The sequence below is a fragment of the Urocitellus parryii genome, chromosome 10, assembly GCF_045843805.1.
Source record: "Urocitellus parryii isolate mUroPar1 chromosome 10, mUroPar1.hap1, whole genome shotgun sequence".
Lineage (NCBI taxonomy): Eukaryota > Metazoa > Chordata > Mammalia > Rodentia > Sciuridae > Urocitellus > Urocitellus parryii.
In genome coordinates this window covers 70245790-70256833 of record NC_135540.1, presented here as the reverse complement: position 1 = coordinate 70256833, position 11044 = coordinate 70245790, and the positions used below count along the sequence as shown (strand labels likewise).

Sequence of the window (11044 nt, the reverse complement as noted above, 5' to 3'; positions counted from 1 at the left end):
TTAACTGAACAATAAAATGCTATATATGACAAACCCAATGCCAACATTGTACTGAATGGAGTAAAACTGAAATCACTTCCTCTAAAAACAGAAACAAGGCAAGTATGCCCACTTTCACAAGTCCTTTTCAAAATAGTCCTTGAAATTCTAGCCAGAGCACTCAGGCAAGAGAAGGAATCTGTAGAAATGCAAATGTGAAAAGAAGAATTCAAATTATCTCTGTATGCTGATGATATGATACTACTATATTTAGAAGACTCAAATAACTCCAGCAGGAGACTTTGAGAACTCAGAAGTGAATTCAGTAATGTAACAGGATACAATATCAACACTTGTAAATCAATCGTATTCCTATACTCTAATGATGAATCAACTAAAAAATAAATTAGAAAGACTATTCTATTCACAATAGTCTCAAAAATACTTGGAAATAAATCTAACAAAAGTGTTGAAGGATCTCTACAATAAGAAATATAGAACTCTTAAGAAAATAGCTGGGTTCGGTGGTGCATGCCTGTAATCCCGGTGGCTTGGGAGGCTGAGGCAGGAGGATTGTGAGTTCAAAGCCAGTCTCAGCAAAAGTGAGGCAGTAAGCAACTCAGTAAGACCCTGTCTTTAAATAAAATACAAAATAGGGCTGGGGATGTGGCTAAGTTCTTGAGTTCCCCTGAGTTCAATCCCTGGTACCACCCTCCCCCCTCAAAAAATAAAGAAAATAATTGAGGAAGACCTTAGAAGATGGAAAAATCTCTCATATTCTTATATAGGCAGAATTAATATTATCAAAATGGCATTCTACCAGAAGCATGTACAGATTCAATGCAAATCCCATCAAAATTCCAATGACAATCTTCACAGAACTATAAGAAGCACTTATAATATTTATTTGGAAAAATAAAAGACCCAGAATAGCCAAAGCAATCCTAGGCTAGAAAAGCAGAGCAGGAGGCATCACAATACCAGATCTCAAATTATAGTACAAAGCTATTGTAACAAAAACAGCTAGCACCAAAACAGATATGAAGACCACAGAATAGAATAGAAGACAAAGAGACAAACCCACATAATACAATTATCTTATACTAGACAAAGGTACCAAAAACATATGTTGGAGAAAAGATAGCCTTTTTAACCAATGGTCCTGGAAAAACTGGAAATCTATATGAAATAGAATAAAATTTAACTCCAACCTCTCACCCTGCAAAAATGTCAACTCAAACTGAATTGGAGACCTAGGAATTAGACCAGAAACCCTGCACCTGCTAAAAGGAAATGTAGGCCCAACACTCCAACAAATCAGCAAAGGAACTGACTATTTAAATAAGACTCCTAAAGAGCAAGAAATAAAATAAATTCAATAAGTGGGATGGCATCAAGTTAAAGTTTATGAATGGCAGAGGAAAGAATTAAGAGCATGAAGAGAAAACCTACAGAATGGGAGAAAATGTTTTCCATCTGCTTCTCAGAGCATTGATATCCAGAATATACAAGAATTAAAAAAAAATTAACACCAAATAAATAAATGAACAAATCAGTAAGTGGGCAAAGAAATTAAACAGATACTTCTCAAAAGGAGAAATACAACCTATCGATAAATACATGAAAAGTGTTTAATATCTGCTAATCAAGTAAATGCAAATTAAAACTACATTGAGATTTCTTCTTGATCTAGTTAGAGTGGCAATTATCAAGAAGAGAAGTAAGGGGCTGGGGATGTGGCTCAAGCAGTAGCGCACTTGCCTGGCATGCTTTCGGCCCGGGTTGGATCCTCAGCACCACATACAAACAAAGATGTTGTGTCCCCCAAAAACTAAAAAATAAATGTTGAAAGTTCTCTCTCTCTCTCTCTCTCTCTCTCTCTCTCTCTCTCTCTCTCTCTCTCCCCGCCCTTCTCTCACTCTCTCTTAAAAAAAAAAAAAGAATACAAGTAACCATGAATGTTGATTAGGATGTGGAAAAAGGTACATTCATACATTGTTGGTGGGACTAAAAATTAGTGCAACCACTCTGGAAAGCAGTGTGGAGATCCCTTTAAATACTAGAAATGAAAGCACCCTTTCACCTAGTTAGCCCACTCCTTGATATATCCAAAACATTTAAAATCATACTATAGTGATAAAGTCACATCAATGTTTAAAGCAGCACAATTCACAATAGCCAAGTTATGGAATCAAACTAGGTGCCCATCAAGAGATAAATTGGGCAGAAAAAATAATGTGGTACAAATATGAAATGGAGTTTTACTAAACCATAAAGAATGACATTATGCCATTTGCCAGTAAATGGATGGAACAGAAGTCTATCACGCTAAATGAAAGTAACCTGTTCCACAAAGCTTAGGTTCAAATGTTTTCTCTGATATGTGGAAGCTAATCTAAAATAAGAAAACTAGAAGAAAGTTCAGTGAGATAGACAAAGGAGGATGAAGAGGAGAAGGAGGGGTGAGATAAAGAGAGACAGTGGAATGAGTCTGACCAAACTTTCCTATGTGCCTATATGAATAAACAACAGTGAATCTTCCCATCATGTAAATCCAAAAGACATTAATTTAAAAAAAACTATAAGTAAATAGCTGAAGTTTCATTAGAGTAGAGGGAAGGATACAGGGCAGGGAGGTTAGAAGGGGAAGCAAAAGCATTGGGGACTGAACCAGAACAAACTATATTCCATGCTTTTCTAATTATGTCAAAATGAATCATAGTGTTATGTGCAACTAAAAAGAACCCATTTAAAAAATCCTTGAATTCTTGTCATTTATGAAACACAGAAGTGTATTTCAGAAAACAATACAACAATGTCCCCCAGAAGAAGAGAGGGAGAAGAAAAGTAAAAAAGGAAAGAAATAAACAACAACAAGAAAAGTGCAAAGACATCAAATGATCTGTGTCTTGAGCAATGAGGGTGGGCTGTTCGGGGCTCTCTCCACATAGACCAACTCCACCCCAGGATTAGATCACGGTTAAGATTATTTCTTCACTTAATTTACCCTTTTAAAGTAGGAATCTGGACACTTCTTTTTATCACTACAGAAAGCAGCCAGTTTTGACCATACACATCTTAGGAAACTTCTGATTAAGGTCATATTATCCACATAGGGAAGTCCTCTTTCCTGGTTATGACTCTGTCAGGAATTTTCACATTACCTTGGAATCTGCCACTTCACAGAGACCTAACTTTTCGATGACCTTTTTGATTCACTCATTTTTTTTCCTTCTTTGACATAGTTGTTGGAAGCCGAAGAGAAGCTGAAAACCACATGTTTTCTCTCACTGTCAGGGTGCTCATCACGACATCATCCTGAAGGGAAATGTGCTTTCAATGAGTCATACTGAGTCGTTTCTAAGACCATCACTCCAGCGAATGTTTAAGTTTATTCACAGAAATAACAAACCCATGGAAAATTTCTAGGTAATGGTGACCTTTCAACTCAAACATTTCAGTGACTCTACAGAGCTTCAGAGCCCAGGGAATAATTTCCCTTCCCTATCTTCACACCCAGATGGAGCACAGGTGATTATGGTGACTTCTAAGCACTTCCAGAATACTTTATATGAGGATTTGACAGGGCATCTTTTAGGAGAAAAAGAGAAGTGAAGGAAGGGCAAAAGGGCAACAGTAGACCCTTTGGAAATGATTCAAAGTTCGAATTGTTACCATTGCCTACAGGTTCATATTCCAGATCCTTTCTTCCTCTCCTTTTAACCTCTTTGTCAGTCTTAAGGGAGATTATGTAAATTCAGTGTAAATAAGATTGGTTCCTTGAGCATGTTTAATTGGAAGCATGGTATACTACAGGCCAAGGCTCTTGCCCATATAGAAACAGGGGAAACCTAAAAGGAAAACCCACCCATACTTACCTGTACCACATATCCTGAATTGCATTGGAAATTGTCAGGGTGAGGTACTTCATGTACCCAAACATTTTCATATAATACTCTTGGTTCTCTCCTTGCAGCTAAGATATCTAATAACCTATAAAAGGACACACATGTTGTGAGATTTTTCCTTACTACAAAGGTCACATCTCTCACCTATTCTGAATCCAAATTCTGTTCAGGTTAGAAAGTGAACTAGCCAAAATATTCTGTGGTTTAACATATGCATGTACATGCATGCAGACTCACAAATTCTTACTTTTCTTTATCATGTGGTATAAGAAAGCCAAAAAAAACATTAAAGCAAGATATCATTGGCTTATCCAGTACAGATCTTCCAAGTGACCCTCACCTTTATGGATCCAACCCAAGCAATAGGAGCCTTTACCTTTGAGGTATGTCCCACTGAGACCTTCAGTTCTTTATCTACACTTTTAATATTATTCCTTTATTTTCCTTTCTCATTATCTCATAACAAGGTCAACTGCTTTGTGCTAATTACTTTATCATGCTGTGTTTGTAATGCTGAATTTAATAAGAATTCCTGGTCCTAGGATTAAAACCATAAAATAGTCCAAATGCACATTATCCACAGGAAAAAGGCCCAGATAAGACATGAAAAGAAAATGCATGTGATTTGTAAAAGCACACAGAAACAGCACCAAAAGACTTATTTGTGCTTTCTGTTATACTCACAATGATTTGCCTCCACCTTGGGGTCCCACAATGGCATTAAGGCCAGGTTTCATGATCCCACTGTAAACACAAAAACATACTGATATATTATTTCACTTTTTAAAGAGTTCTATAGGTTTAGGGGCTACACTGAATATATTATTGAAGGCTAATGAAATTGCAACATATAACAATAACCAAATTTTAAGGATAAAATCATTGGTTAAAAATAGTCTAGTATACATAGGATATGAATCACTAGTCAAGACCTATGAGAGAAAAGCCTCAGATCCTTGAAAATCCCTTTCATTTATTCATGAAGCCACTAATCCCTAAATGGAAATGACACATTCTATATTTTAAAATATAAGAACCTATTATACTTATAAGCTCAGAAGAGGAGGGCTCAGAATTTGAAATGTTTACAAAGACATAATATATCTTAGTCTCAGGAGATGTGTGTGGCCTTTCTCACACACTTTTGAAAAATTAAGATTAGAATTTGGTTCATTGTGTGCCAATCTAGTGATTTTTATGGATAAGACTGTGGAAGTAGAACTTTCATTATTAATTGTCATTTTCTAAATTCCATTTGAGTCCTTGAATTTGTCCAGGCTACTCATTCACTGAATGTTTTCCACTTTTTATGCTGAACTTTTGAATTCTTAGAAACAAATTTATGGCGAGTGGATTCTGCGGAGGAGCTGGATGCGGGCGGCGCCGTGGCAGCCGCGGCTCTAGGAATGGGAGGAGCCCCGGCCGCTTGTGCTAGTGGCCACCGCCGCTGCCCAAGCCGGAGACCCAGCTGACGCCTTAGTTCCCGCGCGTCGCTGCTTCCCAGAGCGGCGGAATGCTGGGGAAAGGGGTAGTTGGCCGTGGCGGTGGCACCAAAGCGCCAAAGCCCTCCTTCGTGCCGTACGTGCGCCCGGAGGAAATTCACACAAACGAAAAGGAAGTAACAGAGAAGGAAGTAACTCTTCACTTGTTGCCAGTGTGCAGCCAGAACAAGGTGGTCATGCTGTGGAAGGCTGCAGTGCCTCTTGTGTCTGAGGAAATCCTGGAGCTCTCACAGGAAAAGGGAGTGGGACCTGCATCCAGGCATGCAAGCGAGCTGCTCCAGTCTTTGCTCACTTAGGGTGAACACCTGCTTTGTGAAGCCAACACTGTCCTGAAGTATGTGCAGGAAGATTCCTGTCAGCGTGGAGTCTATGGGAGACTTGTTTGCACAGACTTCAAGATTGCCTTCTTAGGCGATGATGAACCTGCATTGGATAATGGTGAAACTCAGTTTAAGAATAAGGTTATGGGAGAAAATGACATTACACTCCACTGTGTTGATCAGATTTATGGAGTGTTTGATGAGAAAAAAAAAATTCTCTCTGGACAACTGAAGAAATACCCTGAGAAACTTATCATCCACTGCAAAGACCTCCGAGTGTTTCACTTTTGTCTGAGATACACAAAAGAAGAGGAAGTCAAAAGGATTGTCTGTGGCATAATTCATCATACCCAGACCTCTATACTTTTTAAGAGATTATTTCTGTTTTCCTATGCAACGGCTGCACAAAACAATACAGCTACTGATCCCAAGAACCAGACAGTAATGTTTGAAACACTTAAGGACTGGTGCTGGGAGTTGGAACGGACAAAAGGCAATGTGAAGTACAAAGCAGTGAGTGTCAATGAAGGCTATAGAATCTCTGAGAGGTTGCCAGCATACTTTGTTGTCCCTACCCCTCTTCTTGAAGAGGATATGCAACGCTTTCAGGGTCCTGCCACAATGGAAGTGCCCTTTTGAAAATGTCAGCACTGCCCAAAGAACAGGATGATGGTGTTTTGCAAATCCAGAAGAGTGCCTTGGATGGAATTTACAAGATCATCCATAGGCCACCCTATGAAATTGTTAAAACTGAAGATCTATCAAGCAACTTCATATCCTTGCAGGAAATCCAGACGGCATACTCTAAATTTAAACAGCTATTTCTGATAGATAACAGTACTGAATTTTGGGACACAGACATAAAATGGTTTTCGCTCTTGGAAAATAGCAGCTGGCTTGACATAATCAGACGTTGCCTGAAAAAAGCAATAGAGATCATAGAATGTATGGAAGCACAAAACATGAACGTTCTTCTTTTAGAGGAAAATGCCTCCGACTTCTGCTGCCTCCTTTCCTCTCTGGTGCAAGTGATGATGGACCCCCACTGCCGAACCAAGATTGGTTTCCAGAGCCTCATCCAAAAGGAGTGGGTCATGGGTGGCCACTGTTTCTTGGATCGCTGCAACCATCTCCGCCAGAGTGACAAAGAGGAGGTTCCTGTGTTCCTGCTTTTCTTAGATTGTGTCTGGCAGCTGGTGCACCAGCATTCCCCAGCATTTGAATTCACAGAGACTTACCTGACGGTGTTGTCAGATAGCCTCTACATACCTATTTTTAGCACCTTCTTCTTCAATTCACCTCATCAAAAAGATACTAACATGGGTAGAGAAAGCCCAGATACACAAAGCAAGCCTTTGAATCTGCTCACCGTGTGGGATTGGTCTGTACAGGTTGAACCCAAAGCCCAGATGTTGCTCAAAAACCCTCTCTATGTGGAAAAGTCAAAACTGGACAAAGGCCAAAGGAAAGGAATGCGTTTTAAACACCAACGACAACTTTCTTTGCCACTCACCCAATCGAAGTCATCTCCCAAAAGAGGATTTTTCAGGGAAGAGACAGATCATTTAATTAAAAACCTTCTGGGCAAGAGAATTAGTAAACTTATTAATTCTTCTGATGAGCTGCAAGACAACTTTCGAGAGTTTTATGACAGCTGGCATAGCAAGCCTACTGACTATCATGGATTGTTGTTGCCTCGCGTAGAGGGGCCAGAAATCAAAGTCTGGGCCAGCACTACTTGCGCTGGATTCCAGAAGCCCAAATCCCAGGTGGTGGCAGAGTGGCCACGATGAGCAAACTCTTGGAAATGATGGAGGAAGTCCAGAGCTTACAAGAGAAAATCGATGAGAGACACCACAGCCAGGAGGCCCTCCAGGCAGAGGCCCCCTGCCTGCTGAGGAACTCTGCCCGCCTGTCCTCTTTATTTCCTTTCGCTTTGCTCCAGTGACATTCATCTAAGCCGGTCTTGCCCACCAGTGGCTGGAAAGCTTTGGAAGATGAAGAAGATCTGGCCAAACGAGAAGATGAGTTTGTGGATCTAGGGGATGTGTGACTTGTGTGCACAATGATTGTGAAAATGACTTGTGGGAGAATGGGACAGTTGATCCCTGGGCTGGTCCTATGCTAAGGCTGGGAGGGTCATTAGCCTGGCGCTCTTGGAGAAAACTTGGGCCTTCAGGAAAAGATCGGGTTCTTATTTTTTTTTTTTCATGGTTACAAAAGACTATGCAATTAAAATCATATCTTTAGTATTACTAATTGGAAGAAATTCCTACTTGACCCATCATAGGTTTGTGGCCATTTTCTGAGGTCTAAGCATCACATGCAACCTGCAAAGAACTTTGATAGGATGTGCTTGGACATGATACTTTCTTCCAATCCTTTCTGTGCCAATATAATTTATCCAGCCATTGAGAATGGGTTCTCTATAACCCATCTCAGTAAGGAGCAAGTTCAGTTTTTTGTGGTATTTACGAGTTGAAAGATTGAGATAAAAGTAGTAAGTCATATGACATGACTTTGCCAATAGCATTTTTCCTTTCTGTTGTCTCCTTCTCTGTAGAAAAGCTGAGCAATTCAGTGTGTCATTCATCCTGACATTTAGTCCGGTCTCCTTCCTTCCCAGATGTGTCCATTCCACCTTCCTGGATGTGTCATAGACTGTATCACATTGTATGTGAGGGTGGGTAGCCACCCACCCTCTTTCCTGTGCTGACAGCTCCAGGTCTTTCCTTTGCCTGCTCCATGCCACATGTCACTGTCCCTTCCCGCTGCCCACCTTGGTGCACATAGTCCAGTGTCTTGCTGCTCAACCTATCAGCTGACCTGGCAGAATCTCTTTGCGCAGAGGAACTTCTGTTCCTCAGGAGTCTCAGTGTCTACACAGTGTGTTTCACCCTCTGCTAATCATGTGCCAAGGGTTTGGAGCACCTATGACTGTATTTTTTTGCAGCAGCACCTCATCTACTCCCCCCTGCCCCACTTCAATATTACCTTCACAGGCTGCTGGCTGGGTCACTTTTGAATGTGGCTTTCATAGGAAAGCAGTGAAGCATGATGTCAGAAGTGATGATTATCACATGATACCTCAGTGATTTAAAAGCCATAAAGAAACTCAGCGATGCCTGGCCCCCTTGGGTCTGCTGTCTAAGCGATCTATATTCTAATGGAGGAAAGCGTACTTTGTAAGGACCAGTGTTTTCATGCTCACTGGAACCCTGTCAAATCCTACAAAAGAAGGAAAAAATCTACATTAGAATATTTTAAATTGAATGTTTGCCTTTTATATATATTTGCTCTCCAGGATAGATTACCATTTGAATGTTAGATGTTTAGAAAAAACTTTCAGTTGCTCAAGGGCAATAAGAAAATTTGAAACTATTGATAAAGAGAAGTTTCTAATTTGCACTGAATCGTTTTCTGTACTTACAATCATTTTGCTCATTTCACCTTAATGCACAAGCCAGGTTGGTCTGTTAAGATGACAGGTGAAGGGTAGGGCGACATCTGTTCATCTGGGGGCCAAACACACATGCAGTCTTTGTTGCCTTAAGAGTCTTGTGAATGAGCCGGGCATGGTGGTGCATGCCTGTAATCCCAGCAACTTGGGAGGCTGAGGCAGGAGGATTCAAGTTCAAAGCCAGACTCAACAATTTAACAAGGCCCTAAGCAACTTAGTGAGACCCTGTCTCAAAATAAAAAATAAAAAGGGCTGGGGATGTGGCTCAGTGGAAAGCACCACTAGGTTCAATCCCTAGTACCCAAAAAAAAGTCTTGTGAATGAGGTCAGTGTTAGGCTTGCAGTAGGGATTTTTAAAATACATTATTTCCTTAGCTACCACTTCTCGTTTGTTCTGTGGGCCTTTTTAAACCAGCACTAACCTCCACTCACGTATCTGCACCATTGCCTCCCAGCTACACTATGGAGCTAACTATTTTTGTTACCATATTATAACATGAATATTTATAGTCACCTATTCAGTCTTAGTAATTTTCATTCCAAAAATGCGTGGTGTGATGCTTTATACTTCACGAAGTATGGTTTAAAGGCACAAGGTCATGGCCCTTGTCATAGCAGTTGAATGTGCATCGAAATATGTTTCTATAATTTTTAAAAATTACAATAGAAAAATAAGTAGACAAGCAAGCTGTTATAACATGTAAGGTCATGATGATTTGTGTATTTATATTTGAAATCAATTTCTATAACTTGTATTTGTGTACAGAATTCTCAGTGGGTTTATATATTGTGAAATTTATATTCAAGGTTTAGATGTGGATCATGCTTAATAGTAAAAGCTGAAATGAGACCATTTACTTTGTTTAAAATGCTGCACTGTGCAAGTTTGGAATTGTACCTTAATAATTCACTGTATGTAATGTCTCAACTTTGTTTATACCTCCAGGTTTTTACACTGAAGATAAACTAGCTTTAATGAAAGTCAAAAAAAAAAAAAAAAAGAAACAAATTGTTGCCTTTGGAAATCATGAGTTTCTTTGCAACTTTTATAAATGGGGCCATAGGGATACTTCAATCCTGTTCTCTCCCTTCTTTTCCTTACTATATATACCAAAACTAAATTATTCTACCTAAACATTTCTATTAATGATTTGCAGGAAAGTTAGTCAGTGAATATGTGTCTGCAAGACTACTATAATTGATAAGAATTTCTCAAAGCAGAAGAAATTCTAATTTCTGGTACATTAATGTCACCACCAATATCTTTATTATGATTACCCAGCAAGAACAGGATGAAACCCTGTAACCCATCCCCTAAAAAATTTCTGTTTGGACATAAAGACTGATCACAACACCTGGCACGTGAGTGTATGAAAATGTTGATTGCTCACCCAGTGAGGCTTTCTGGGGAGAGCAGAGCAGGTTTTTTAGGGCAAGTCCAACAATGTTTGAAGACATTAGGGGAAGAGACTTGATTGAGGCTGCATGGTGGCTCAGGATGGATCTGGGGTAGGAGTTCCCACCCATGGACCAAGGCACGAACTGTTTAAAGTTCTAAGTAGGACCAAAGAGAGAACATACAGCTTCTCCTCAGTTTGGCCTGGAATGTAACAAAAGGGGAAAGGAGTGGTGGGGCTTGAAGATCTTCACTCAAACACCAACAGGGGAGTCAGACTCTTTACGGAAATTCTTTCTGAAACCTACTGAACTGTGGTTACTTAGGATAAAGGGCTCCTAACCTTGTTGTCAAGCCTTGTGTTCTGTGGTCCTATGTTTAACAAAGTAAAACTCCCTCCTTGAGGTCTTTTTACCAAGACCCTTCCAAGAAACTGGTTATGATCTCAAATATTCATGTGACCTGTGAACTGTATGCCA

General features: G+C 39.8%; 1 pseudogene; it reads left to right on the top strand.

Moving 5' to 3' along the window:
* Nucleotides 1-5400: 5400 nt before the first annotated feature.
* On the top strand, nucleotides 5401-7894 carry LOC144257318 (myotubularin-related protein 12-like; annotated as a pseudogene).
* Nucleotides 7895-11044: the final 3150 nt, after the last annotated feature.